This window comes from Pogona vitticeps, chromosome 6 (genome assembly GCF_051106095.1).
Source record: "Pogona vitticeps strain Pit_001003342236 chromosome 6, PviZW2.1, whole genome shotgun sequence".
Lineage (NCBI taxonomy): Eukaryota > Metazoa > Chordata > Lepidosauria > Squamata > Agamidae > Pogona > Pogona vitticeps.
The window spans coordinates 102,899,898-102,915,242 of NC_135788.1; positions in this window are offsets into that span (position 1 = coordinate 102,899,898).

Genomic DNA, 15,345 nt, shown 5'->3' on the forward strand with positions numbered 1-15,345 from the left:
GTGATATGTATCTTCCAGTAGACTATATACCTCACAATATTTTCCCAATCTGGAATGTAATAATGTACTCTGTGTATAAGCACCTATGATTATTATACTTCATGTGCATGAGGAAGTGGGGAAATCTCAGGCACTCTTTGCCTGTGAATAAGACCCTAGCTTTTTCAGAACTAGCAATTCTGTAGAAAACATGTTTTCCAATTTTATTGTGAGCAGCTGGAGCTTGGATGTTTCACATGCAAGCCTACTCCTATATGCCCATTACATTCTCATCAAATGTGACCATGGCTGCTATAGCTACCTAGTGGTGAATGCACATCACTTATGCTGTTCTTCACCTTCATAATGGAACCTTAATGAAAAAGTACTGGTCCTTCAATCTAATTTGAAGGCCAGTTTAGGACTTTATTTCTTTGCATTGTTCATTTATAAAGAAATAAAGTCCTAAACGGGCCTTCAAATAAGATTTGAATAAAACCAGAGATCTGTTCAGGAAAATTGGAAATAATAGAGGAACATTTTGCACAAAGATGGACATGATAAAGGACAAAAATGGGAGGGACCTAACAGAAGCAGAAGACATCAAGAAGAGGTGGCAAGAATACACAGAGGAATTATATCAGAAACATTTGGATATCCCGGACAACCCAGACAATGTAGTTGCTGACCTTGAGCCAGACATCCTGGAGAGTGAAGTCTAGTGGGCCTTAGAAAGCCTGGCTAACAACAAGGCCAGTGGAGGTGATGGCATTCCAGTTGAACTATTTAAAATCTTGAAACATGATGCTGTTAAGGTGCTACATTCAATATGCCAGCAAGTTTGGAAAACCCAACAGTGGCCAGAGGATTGGAAAAGATCAGTCTACATCCCAATCCCAAAGAAAGGCAGTGCCAAAGAATGCTCCAACTACTGTACAATTGCACTCATTTCACACGCTAGCAAGGTTATGCTCAAAATCCTGCAAGGTAGGCTTCAGCAGTATGTGGACCGAGAACTCCCAGAAGTGCAAGCTGGATTCCGAAGAGGCAGAGGAACTAGAGACCAAATTGCTAACTTGCGCTGGATTATGGAGAAAGCCAGAGAGTTCCAGAAAAATATCTACTTCTGCTTCATTGACTATGCAAACTATGGTAAGTTCTTAAAGAAATGGGAGTGCCTGACCACCTTATCTATCTCCTGAGAAACCTATATGTGGGGCAGGAAGCAACAGTCAGAACTGGATATGGAACAACTGAGTGGTTCAAAATTGGGAAAGGAGTACGACAAGGCTGTATATTGTCCCCCAGCTTATTTAACTTATATGCAGAATACATCATACGGAAGGCTGGACTGGATGAATCCCAAGCCAGAATTAAGATTGCTGGAAGAAATACCAACAACCTCCGATATGCAGATGATACCACTCTGATGGCAGAAAGCGAGGAGGAACTAAAGAACCTTGTAATGAGGGTGAAAGAGGAGAGTGCAAAAAACGGTCTGAAACTCAACATCAAAAAAACTAAGATCATGGCCACTGATCCCATCACCTCCTGGGAAATAGAAGGGGAAGACATGGAGGCAGTGACAGATTTTATTTTCCTGGGCTCCATGATCAATGCAGATGGAGACAGCAGCCACGAAATTAAAAGACGCCTGCTTCTTGGGAGGAAAGTGATGACAAATCTTGACAGCATCTTAAAAAGCAGAGACATCACCTTGCCAACAAAAGTCCAAATAGTCAAAGCTATGGTTTTTCCTGTTGTGATGTATAGAAATTAGAGCTGGACCATAAAGAAAGCAGACCGCCGAAGAATTGATGCCTTTGAATTGTGGTGCTGGAGGAGGCTCTTGAGAATCCCCTGGACTGCAAGGAGAACAAACCTATCAGTTCTAAAGGAAATCAACCCTGAGTGCTCACTGGAAGGACAGATCCTGAAGCTGAGGCTCCAGTACTTTGGCCATCTCATGAGAAGAAAAGACTCCTTGGAAAAGACCTTGATGTTAGGAAAGTGTGATGGCATGAGGAGAAGGGGACGACCGAGGATGAGATGGCTGGACAGTGTCTGCGAAGCAACCAACATGAATTTGACACAACTCCGGGAGGCAGTGGAAGATAGGAGGGCCTGGCGTGCTCTGGTCCATGGGGTCACGAAGAGTTGGACACGACTAAACGATGTTAGGACTTTAGGATGTGCACCAATTTAGCCTGAAATGATTTGTACTTTTGATTTAATTTGCACCCTGAAATTGAATTAAATGGTAAAGTTGTAAATTCATTAACCTGCTTTGGAAAACAAAAATGTCTATAACTGTTAAACATTTTTGCACCAATTAATGTTAATTTTGAAGGCATTCTAGAGGCTGAAGTGAAGAGTAAAGCTGCCAAATTTTAGTTACAAGAGATTAACCTCTGCTTTAAAAACACTTTGATAAGCAAAGTTACTTTGTGCCCCTCCAATTCCACTAATCCTTTGGATCCTGTTTAGTTCATCAATTCACATTGCTTTACCTCAGAACTGAGTCTGGCTACTCTGCTGCAAGCTGGACCTCACACACATCAGTCTAAACCAGACTGATTTGGTTTGAAGTTTAGGATTTGTCCAGATCTGGTGTGGAGATTTCCTTGATAGAATTAAATTTTGGCAACCAGTCAATTTCCTATTAGCAGCTTTGGACCTTGCATTTAGGGGGATATTGCCTATCTAAAAGGCCAGCAGTGCTTCAGCATTTAGGATTACAGTAACACTCCTATAGTTGTTGGATTTCTGCTTGTTGATGTTTGGAAATATTATTCCTTTGTGTAGATCTTTTATGTCAGTGCTATAGACCACTTTTCCTGTTTGGCTGAGATGTAACCACTTGCAAATTAATACAACGCTGTGATGTAGTGGACAGCTCATTCCCTTCTTATTCATCAAGCTCAGAGGATAATCTAGATGACCTTGCAATTACACTTGGAAGTGGCGGGTCTCCAGCAGCTTGCCCAAGTATAAGAGCTGTTGAATTGGTCTTTCTTCTTGATACACCTGGTCAGTTATGTACTTGCAGAGTATGACGTCTGTATGGAGTAGACTGATCAGCACTATCAGGAAGATCTGGGTGGTCATCATGCTTTGCAAAAAGTCAGTTTTAAATAGATACTTGGCTAGGTTAATTTTCAGCCCATAAGTGTTCTCCTTGGTTGGCATCTCCACATAGTGCTCTAGTTTGCTTAGGCTCTTTGTGTCATACCTGTCACTACCCTTCATCCATTTCTACATGTTCCCTCCTCACCTTAAAAGTTCAGATTCGTTTAATTTGAGCAAATGTGGAAGGGAAACTGCTTAGCCAGCTGGCTGGATAGCTCAGTGAGTTGGGCAGGAGTTGAAAGTTCATTTCCCCAATGTGCCTTGCAGAAGAGCAAGCCTGTGTGGTTTTGGGCCGTCTACATTATCCCACAGAGCTCACAGAAGAAGGGAAGTGTAAATCACTTCTGAATGTCCTAAACCTAGAATATCTTAGAGAGAGTCACTATAAGGCAGAATCGAACTAACATCATGTTGTTGTTGTTGTTGTTGTTGTTGTTGTTGTTGTTGTTGTTGTTGTTGTTGTTGTTGTTGTTGTTGTTGTTGTTGTTGTTAATTTAGAAGATTACTGTGAATAGTAGACCCTTGGTCTAGATGGGCAGGATAGAAATACAGTGGTGCCTCGCTTAACGAGCGCACCGTTTAACGACGAATCCGCATAGCGATCTATTTTTTGGGATCGCTAATGCGATCGCATTGCGATGTTTTTAATGGTAAAACATCGCATTGTGATGATCGGTGTTTCACTTACCGATCTTCACATTGCGATTTTTTTAAACAGCTGATCGGCGGTTCCAAAATGGCCGCCGGGTGCCCAAAATGGCCACCGCAAGTGTTTTTGCGCCCTGCGAAAATGGCGGTGCAATGGAGGATCTCCGCATAGCGGTGAGTTTGGGGCCCATAGGAATGCATTAATGAAGTTTAATGCATTCCTATGGGTTTTTTAGTTCTGTTTAGCGACGATTCCGGATAGCGACGATTAATCCGGAACGAATTATCGTCGCTTTCCAGGGCACCACTGTATAATAGACAGACAGACAGACAGACAGGCAGGCAGGCAGGCAGGCAGGCAGGCAGGCAGGCAGGCAGATAGAGACAGACAGACAGACAGACAGACAGACAGACAGACAGACAGACAGACAGACAGACAGACAGACAGACAGACAGACAGACAGACAGACAGATAGATAGATAGATAGATAGATAGATAGATAGATAGATAGATAGATAGATAGATAGATAGATAGATAGATAGATAGATAGATAGATAGATAGATAGATAGATAGATAGATAGATAGAAGGATGTATGTGGTTGGACCTTTCAAAAATTGCTTTAAAAATTTAGCACCAGAGGTATAGTTAGAATGTAAATGCATGCAATGGACATATATCCTATACCAAGCAGTAGGTCAAGTGGTAATAGGCACCTTACCAAATGATTGGCCTTCCAGAGATTGCCCTCTGTCCTTTTCTAGTTTTTGGAAGTTCATTTGTGCCTGTTCATAGAGAACAATCAGTAATAATCAGCTTTCAGTTTAATCTCAGAGTCCAAAGCATTAGTATATGCTGATAATGTGGTTTTGACTTTAGCAAACCCAGAAAGGTTAATTTTACAAATTTTCTCAATACTAAGGGATTTTGTAACTCTAACTGGGTACAAAGTCATTTTTACTAAATTGGAGTGTATGGGTCTAAATGAATAGTCAAGTCCAAAATCAACAGGTAGACAAATGTAATGGTCAAGAAAACGTTTCTGAAATTAAAGATTTTGAAATTGGTTACTTTTGATAATATGGTTTATTTCAGTCATAAAAAGCTACCCAGCGGTTACAAAGAATCTTACTTAATGGATTAGGTTTAGTGTATAAAAGTATGCATATATCCAAAAGTAAGTGCTACAAAATCTGAACATGACTTTTTAAAATTAGGTTAAACGCCTGGCAAAGTCATGATAATGATTTTACAAATCGACATGTGCCCATGTGCCAAAATAAATGTTACAATGGCCAACGTGCTTAACATAGTACATTGCACTAGAACAGACTGATTGAATCAATGGGGATTTAATGAGTGAACTCCTTCCACTGATTCAACGGAGCCATATTCCAACAGTAATTTAGTAGGCGAAAGTAAGTCACAGAATTGGCTGACTTTTGTCTATAGAACATATGGAGGAGATAACTCACAAAACTCACAAAATCTCAATTGATTAAATAGGCCTGTTTTATTGTGTTTTACTGTGCTAAGCAATAGGATTTGGGCTACTATGCTGCATGGTGAAAGTAAATTTTCTTCCCTGGACACAGTCTCAAGAGAACTCTCTATGAAGCTATCATCCTTCTTTTTGAGTGAGCCACTGGTGGCACCAGGGAAGGTTCTCCACCAGTACAAATAGCACCTTCATAACATGGACATTTGTACCAGCAATAAGGAGACTCAAACCTCTGTCTCACCCCATCATGCAGTTCTGAGGCTTGTCTGTTTTCCCTTTAGATGTCATTTCTTGGAGGTTCACAGTATCACATGCTTGATACAGTGGGGTCTTGACTTGAGAACTTAATCTGTATTGGAAGGCGGTTCTCAAGTCAAAAAGTTCTCAGGTCAAATCTGCATTTCCCATAGGAATGCATTGAAAACCATTTGATCCGTATCTGCTCTTTTCCGTCCATAGAAACTAATGGGAAGCTGCTATTCTGCCTTCGACCACTAGAGGGGGATATTTTGTTTCTTTTTTCCTTAGGTCAAGAAAGGTTCAGGGAAGGCAGGGAAAATACAGTCCAGGCAGTACAGTATCAGGCAGTCTGAAGACTGTCTCCCAATCCACTCCCTAAACGCTGGGAGGAGTGAGGAAGCAGACAGGCACCCTTTTCACTGGCCAACAGTTAACTGAAAGTTCAAATTTTGCACTTTCCCTGCCTCCCACGTGGGTTTTTTTCAGTTCTTAACTCAAATCTAAGTATGTAAGTCAAGTCAATATTTTCGTATGAGAGAGGTTCTTAAGTCAAAATGTTCTTAACTCAAGCCGTTCTTAAGTCAAGACCCCACTGTATCACATTACTAGTCAATATACACATCTGTAAGCCACTGCTCATAGCAAGAGGAAGTCCAAACAAAGCACTATTTCAAACTGGTTCTTGAGTGCTGGTAGACAACTACTCTATACCAAATTTGGAGAAGTTTGGATGAGTGGTTTTAAGTTCTAGTTTTAAAAAAAGTCAGTTCCCTTCCCCTGAACAGGCTTTGCTGTCATATTTGGGCACCATGAGCCACTTCTGTAGTTATTTTTCAAATGCTTACCACTGCTTCTTGAAAGAATGATGTTTCTCCCTATTTGATTTGTTATCTGAAGCTCATCTGTTTGATTGTTTATAAGATACATGATCTTAAAATGATTGCTTTACATGGGAAATCTTTCATAAACTCTGGATCCTCATGTTTACTGAAGTATTCTGTAACAATTGCCCAAGCACCTTGCCTGAGGAAACTAATTGTTGGATTCTCCCGGGGATGAGTGAGGCATACAATTTTAGCATGATCAGGACTGCAATCCTACAGCTGAAAAACAGCCATGCAAGATGCTTTATATTTCAATGAGGTTATCTGATGAAGAAAAGAAGCAAGTTCTGGGATTTCCCCTCGTTTGTTGCCTTTGGGAATATAACGATCACAAGAGATGTTCTGGAAGTTGAGTCATGGCAATTGGACTTATTTCTTATTAGGCTTGTTAGATGGACAAAGGATGAGCCCATTCGGACCAGGAGGAAGTGAAACCAACATGGAGGATATATCAGGGGTCTCCTATCAACTCTACTCATACTGAAGAAGCTACTTGGATGAGTAGCGAAATGTTTCAACCTAGTAAGAAAGAAGTCCAGTTGTCATGACTCAGCTTCCAGATAACCTCATCTGAATTGACTGAGAATCTTCACAGATCACAACAGGAGATTCTATAAATCATCTAGACTGCTGATTTCAGCATTGTAAATATTTAGACTTGCCTTTGTTATGTAAACTTTTGCATTCTTTTTTTCCCCATTGGCAATATCAGACCATTTCCTCACATGTTGAATTATGGACATAATATCAATATTCCACATTCATAAACCACTCCTAATGCTGCGATTATGAGAAAATATCACACAATTCTTTGAGTTAGTATTAACATAGGAAGGGAGGTGTTCAGAGGTACTAGGAATTGATTAGCATTTTTAAAGCAGAGAACTCCAGTTTTGCAATCTGTACAGAATTTGTCTGTTCTTATTTTATTGTCAGTTGCATTTTTGGAGTAGTCTAATGGTCCTGCATTATGAAAGCCGTGTGTATGTGTGTTTGTGTGTGTGTGTGTGCGTGTGCGCATATGTGTGTGTCTGTTTCTATAACATCTGATGCATAAAGAATTTTGTGAGTTTATCAATGGCTTATTTTATTTCTACTTTTTTTAAAAAAGTGCATACATTCAGTATATATTGGCATGTGCCCTTCATGTCTGCACTTCTGCAATTTTAAGTAAGAGCGTGTTTATGCCACCAAATGGTTTTGTACAGCACATTATTTTGGGTGGGGAAGGGGCTGAAAGGGATGCAACAAATGCTTAGCAGAATTCTCTGTGGCAAATGAATGAATGAATGAATGAATGAATGAATACTTTATTACAGTCAAAGACCAGTAAAACCAAATCAATATAAAATAGATATATATAATTATAGTTTTGTAAAGTCAACCAGGGTAATAAAATTCCATTAAAACATGATAAAACAACCCCTTCTTTTCAGTTAATAACATCATATATCCTTAATATAAATAAATATTTGACTGTAATAAAGTAGTCATTCTGTGGCAAATGTGTTTAGAGAAATCTCATTTTGTCAGATGATAAAGCAGCTTAAGCTGTAGTCAGACAATGTAGGCTGGAACATCATGGACAGTCCCTCATTGCAATAGCACATAGTGTGCAATGGAAATGGAAAAGTACCATAGGTCCCATTTCAAAAGGTCCTGGCAAGCGAAGAGTAAAGGTCAAAGCAGCAATGGAAAAATCCTATTTGAAGGTACAAAGATCTGTGTGGGCATGTGTGCTAAGAGAGAGAGAAAGTGAGCCACAGGGACAGAACTATAAAGATACTAAAATCATTACTCTGAATCCTCACACTCTCTTAGAACCTTTGACAGAAAGTCTGTTCACTTTATAATAATTTTTAATCAACCTCCTGGAAATTTGTTATCAAGAGCACGGCTGAGAGGAATATTCCTCAAACTGGAGAAATTCTGTAGGAGAACATATTCACTATTATGGCCTTCTTTCACTATCTGAAAGCCCACTATCTTGTCCCGTTTTCAAGCTTCAAATGCCTGAAAACCAGGAGATACACTCAGTGAAGGGGCAGTTTTTGCAGAGATGACAAGGAAGTAAATACCAAACAAAAAACCAAGCTCAGTTGATAGACAGGGGAGATATTTAACCAGAACTAGGTAAAGGTAAAGGTTCCCCTTGACATTTAGTCCAGTTGTGTCCAACTCTAGGGCACGGTGCTCATCCACGTCTCCAAGCCGTAGAGCCAGGATTTGTCCATAGACAGTTTCCGTGGTCACTAGACATGGAATGCCATTACCTTCCCACTATGGTGGTACCTATTTATCTACTCACATTTACATGCTTTCGAACTGCTAGGTTGGCAGGAGCTGGGACAAGTGACGGGAGCTCACTCTGTCTCGTGGATTCAATCTTATGACTGCTGGTCTTCTGATCTTGCAGCACAGAGGCTTCTGAGGTTTAACCCACAGCACCACCACGTCCCTTTAACCAGAACTAGGGACTTGGTAAAAGAATAGTGAAAGTTCCAGCCAGATCAATTTGCAAATCAAGAATTTACTGTATTGATAACAGACAGGAAGCATGTACAGATGAGGTGAAGAAGCAGATTGGGTCTGGTTGAGTGGAGGTCTATGGATGAAGGAAACAAGAGATGTTAAGAACTGGGAGGAAGGATCAAGGAACGCTAAGTAAGAAAGATGTCATTGGTACTGAATTGGGTTTGGAATCTGTTTTTATATCAACAAGTGCGGCATCCTTGATGAAGATGCTCACTTTGTATTATGCTTTTTATTTTTGGTGGGTTCCCATTACACCTAGGGCTCCAGAACCTCCAAACCTTTCTAAAAAATATCATATAAATTTCTTATCTGCCCTCTAGGGGGTGTGGGGGCCATTTTTTTCACATGTATTTGAGGTCCAGTTCTCTCATCACCCCCATTCCATCAAATTGTATTTTTTTTAGTGGTCAGTAGTGGGCACAAGATGCTTTTTCAGTTAAACCCATTTTTCAGTAAGAAAGACTCAGTGTGGCAATTTTTACTAAAGACAAGCATGCAAGAACGCATTCAGTTTTTTGGCTAAATCTGTCATCTAGCCCTTGCCTCTTGGGAGCGTAGTCTTCTGACTCCTGGTCAATCTGAAACATGGCTCTTTCCTGCCTGGTTTAGCATTTAGGGCTCTTGAGATATGAATGGATATGCTGAAATTGTCATCAAAAGTATAGGGCATTTGAATTCATTATATCAAATCTTGCCTTTTTATTGGAACAACCTTGCCTTTTTATTGGAACTGAAATCTTATGAGATTATCAGAGTTGATATCAAGCTAACTTTTTTAAAAAAAACTGTTAAGTTTGTTTCTGCTTTTGTTTGCGCAGGGAAGCACTGTCTGAACTGCATCTGGAGTTTATCCAAGTAAAAACACTTGCATAGTAGAACAATGTGGAGTGCCATTTTGGACTGGAGATAAGTTTCTAAAAATAATACTCGGTGGTATCACTTTTCGATTATACAGCTGCAGGAAGCGAATAGGATTGATGATGGATCTGGTCATATCTTTAATTATGCCCACCCTTTATTATAGAAGCCTTATACAAAATAAAATGTACTTGATCACTGGTAACAGGAGAATATAAGAACATCTGTATGGATCCAGGCAAAGGTCTATGTAATCCTTGTTCATAAATGTGTATACAACATATACATTATGTTAGGAAAATACTGCAGAAAATGTACACATTGGAGAAATGATAAAGAAATTTCTTGCTTGCTTGCTTGATCCAATTTCTACACCACCCATCTGATCAATGGCCACTCTTGGCTGTTTACAACAGTGGCAATAACATAAATTACATTTACATTTTTATTCACTTGCTTAGAATCACAGAATCATGAAGTTGGAAGGGATCTATGAGGCCATTGAGTCCAACTCCCTGATGAGTGCAAGAATACAAAACAAAGGATATCTGCCCTGTGGTTGCCTAAATTTCTCTTGAATGCTTCCAGTGTTGGACCACTCACCACCTCTCGAGATAATTAGTTCACATTATTATTATGGCTGGCAAATATTTACCCATTTTTATTCATCTTTCGTATTCCAAAAAACAAACCAACAAACCATTCTGCCTACCAGCTGCCGATCAGCTAATTGGTGGCCGATAGGCTTTCACCCACCTCCACAGTCACCCACCCACACAGCATACCCCACCCCCTTCTTCTCCCTACCTTAGCCCCCACCCCACCCCAACCAACACCCCCTTACCTTCATTGCCACTGCCAAGGCTTCCATCTGGCCTCCTAGTCACAGCATGTAAAAAGGGAGACTGGCTGCCCTTTGCAAAGATGGTGGCTGCGGCTTCATTTAGGGTAGAGAAGCTGCAGCTGCCATCTTTGCAAAGGGCAGCCTGGATTCCCTAAAAGGCATCTCAGTTTTTGTCTTCCTTATGGCATCCCTGCAATTCCTTGCTGTTTGTCTTCCTTTATGGCCTGGCCTTCCTTCCACTTCCTATAAGTGTCCATTTTTTTTGGTTTTGGGTCCTCTCTGAGTTTTTATTTTTGTGAAGCCACACTGCCTTTTTTGCTGTCTCCCAACTTTTTTTTTCTTGTTGAAATTGTTTGTAGTTCTGCCTTTAGAATTTCCTTTTTTAGAAGCTCCCACCCTTCTTGGACTCCTTTTCTCGTTAGACTCTTCTGCCATGGGACCATTTTTATCCTTGTTCTGAGATTATTAAAATTGACTTTTTAAAAAATCCAGTATATATGTGTGGTTACACTCTGCTCCGGTTTCCTTTTAAATCACAGTCACTTTCGCTCAGAGTTCCCCTTACTGCCACGTCCTCCTCCAATAGTTAGAATCAAGTCAAGGATAACTAGCCCTCTAGTTTCTTTCTCTACTTCTTGTTGGAGAAAATTATCAACCAGGAATTTCTTAGAAGGATCATACTTGGCAGAATTTGCCTCCCAACAGGTATCAGAATAATTGAAATCTCCCATCACTACTACATCATGTTTCTTTGAAATCCTTGCAATTTGTTTTCCAAAAGTTTCATCTGCATCCTCTCCTTAACTGGGTGGTCGGTAGTAAACTCCAACTACCATATTCCTTTTGTTTTTCTCCCCAACTACATTGATCCAGATCCTCTCAATGGGACAGCCAATCTCCTCCTCCTGTATTTTTGCACAGGAATGTGCATTTTTTTTACACATACTGCAACTCCACCTCCCTTTTTACTCTTTCTGTGATTTTTGAACAATTTATATCATTCAATTGCTGTATTCCAGTCATGGGAGTCATTCCACCAAGTTTCAGTTATTCCTGTCAAGTCATATTTACCCTCTTGAGCTAAGATTTCCGGTACATTTTGTTTGTTTTCCATACTCCTGGCATTTGTATATAGACACCAGAAATTGTGTGATTTGTGACCTGCTTTTCTTTGTACATTTTTATGACTGTTATTATTAATGTTAATGTTATTATTGACCCCCATGAGAACTGTTTGGTTCTCTTATTGTGAGTGTTACATACAGCTATGACATCACCTGCCTGTCACTGCTGAAGCTGTGTGTCATCTGCCAATGGCGTGATGGAGGGTGGGACATAAGGGGTGGAGCTGTTGTATATAAGGGGAGTGAATGGTGTGAGTGATTCAGATAGGGCTTTGAGATAGGGCTTTGAGATAGGGACGACTAGGGCTGTGAGATAGGGAGATAGGGATTGGAGATACTGTGAGATAAGAACTGTGCTATATAGTGAGGGTCTGTGAGAGTGTGTGTGGGATTGTTATATTATTATAGTGATTGCTTTATTATTTATATTCAAGTGATTTACCATTCCTTTTTGTTTGTACACGATAAACCTAAGTTTTTATTTTGAAATCATACTTTGGCCTGAAGCTTTATTTGAGGGAATGGTTGGTATCAGTGGAAATGGAGAGTGATTGAGTATGACGTAATGGCCCCTTTGTGAGGTATAAGGAGGCTGTTACAGTGAGTAAGGCCTCATTTATGCTTACCTCTGTGCTTGTATCTCCCTCCCCCCTTCCAATTCAATTTAAAGCCCTCCTGATGACGTTCTTTATGCTGTGAGGCTTCTATACTTCCTTTATGTCCTTGATATTAAGTAAAAGTGCTTTAAAAAAGAGGACTTGATCATAATTGTTGGCAGAGAGTGGAAGGCATAATGGCGTTACCTCCCTTGTATACAGAGGGAGTAGCAAGGCATGAACAGAGGTGATATAGCTTCACATCATTCAATTCTTTTCAATTCCTGCACCCACCTATGTATTCAGCAGAGGCATAGCTGCTCACTGTAGTACTCTTTTTTTGTATGGGGGCAGTGATTTCCACTTTCTAGTGTGTTTATCCCTGCTCCATACTAAAATAGGTGTGATTATTTGTTTTTTGTTGGTGCTGATACCTTATGCTAATTTTCCCACATTAATATTAATTATATCGATCCAGTGTGGTGCAGTGGATAGATGGATAGATTAGGATTCAAGAATCCTGGGTTCAAATCTCCTCCCTGAACAATTCACACACCCCGGAAAAAAACTATTAGGGTCCCCATAACCCAAAAAGCAACTTGACAGTCCATAGCACACTTCTTGTCCATTGCATGCAGATGTAGTTCAGAACTTGGTGTTGTATATCTTATAGGCAGTAAGGCTTATTTCAACTGTCTGTAACATATTATATATAGTTGTGCCTCGCTTGACGATGTTAATTCGTTCCAGCGAAATCGCTGTAGAGCAAAAACGCCATCAAACGAAACAAAAAACCCAGTTGAAACGCATTGAAAACCCTTCAGTGCATTCCAATGGGCTGAATACCTGCTCGTTTTGCGAAGATCCTCCATACGGCGGCCATTTTCAGTGCCTGTAAAGTGAGGAATCCGTCCCTAGAAAACAGTGGGGGCCATTTTGAAAGCCGGTGGCCATTTTGAAGCCACCTACCAGCTATTCAAAAAACACCGTTTTGCGAAGAATTGGTTCCCGAAGCAGGGAACCGATCATCGCAAAGCGAAAAAAACCCATTTAAAACATCCTTTTTGTGATCGCAAAAAACTCATCGCAATGCGATTTCCTTGTTAAGCGAGGCAATCGTTAAGCGGGGCATGACTGTAAATCTATTATGTGTGTCTATTAGACATTGTTGAACCACAAATGACAAATTTTCTGCCCATGAACCAACAAAACATGAATCAGTGGGGGGACCTGTCTGGCTATGGACCTGCTGATCAGTTGTTCAGTGGGCCCATAGGCAGAATGGGAAAGCCATAAGCTAGCCTTTCCTCTCAGCCTATGGGGGATGAGTAAAAATGGAGAAATATTTGTCCCTTCATAATCATCAGGGTCTGAAATCGACAAATACAAAGGGATGAATATTAAATGAATCAGCAATTTTTAACAAATACCACATTTTCTACATTTGTCCCCATGTCTAGTATCTATTGTATCTGTATCTTACAGAGCAAATATATTCAGTGTCCTTTTCACTTGATTTTTTTTTTTAAATGTTCTGTTGCAGAATCAGTGAATACAACATAAGGAAGACTTTTGCTGTGTGTGTTGCAGAAGCTGCAGACACAGCAGTCAACCAAACAGAAGCAGTTGTGTGAAAAAAGTTGCCGAGTGTTGTCTACATAGGCATCCATTGTACAAGTAAGATGGATTAAAATATGAATGCAGGTGTTGTTTCCAGCTGTACAAATCCAAGCTGGTGACATTCTGTAAACAGATGAATGAAACATTTCTATTGATCTGGTTTTGCTTTGTAATACTCATTTCAACACTGTAGGCTGGTCTTGCGAGTTGTGAGATTTTGCAGATTGTAGTCCATACAAACTTCAAGCATTTCCTATCTTTGAGAAACCCCCCCCACACACATACTATTTTGCACCCCTTAAGCAAACTCAAAAACTGTTCTAGAAAGTCCTAAAAATCTTTGCTGCAGATTCTCACAGAACGGGTGGTGGGGGGAATGAATCAAAATTGCCTCCCTTCCTTCAAATACAGGAATCTTTTTTGACTGTGGAGCCAAAGGCTGGAAGTTCAATTCTCCAATGTGCCTCCTATGTGTCGAGCCTTTTTGTGTGGCCTTGGGCAAGCTGTTCAGTACCAGAATGCCCCCAGAGGAAGGGAATGGGTAAATCACTGCTATGTATTCTCTACCTGGAAAACACTGAAAAGGGTCACTGTAAGTCAGAACTGACTTGACAGCACATTATTATTATTATTTTGCTAGAACTGCATGCAAACAGAAGGGCAATGCTAAATGCAATCAATTATATTGTAGATAACATTAGAAACACTTAAGGGCAATCCTACTAAATCAAGTTAAGGCAGAACTCTACAAATACTAACCAGGGATTAAGTCTCATTGGACTCTGAATTTACACAGGTATGAGGCTGCAATCACATTAGAAAAATTCCCTCCTTTCTTGCATTTTCTGCTTCCTGTATAGCCATACGTTGTGGTCATGTGGCATATATCCTGTGATAGTGGTTCATACATATTTTTAATCATTCCACTTTTGGGGGTGAATTAGTTGCAGTACGTTTCTCTACACCCCTCAAGAGGGACATACCCCCTCCTTTTCTTGTGCCTTTCTCTGCCCCCTTCCCCTTTTTGGTTTTTAATTTGAGTGCATACATTGCTGTGTTAGCAAAATGTCCTTGCTGGCCACGTACTGATCTTGGCCATTTCTTTCTATTTACATGCTTCATTAACCTATATGGAGAAGAACCCACAGTGCTTGCAGTAGCAATCAAACGACAGTAGGGGGACTGATGCTGCATATTTGACAGAAGTATACCAATGTATTGACATTCCTATTTGAAAATTAATAAACAAAAATTAAGAAAGTCATATGACAGTGCTTGAGGTAAGTTGGACCACATGCCAGATGCATAGGAAATGAATCAGTTTTTGAGTACACACTCAATGGGATGACAGTGGTATAATGTGATGAAACACAAACAAGTACATTA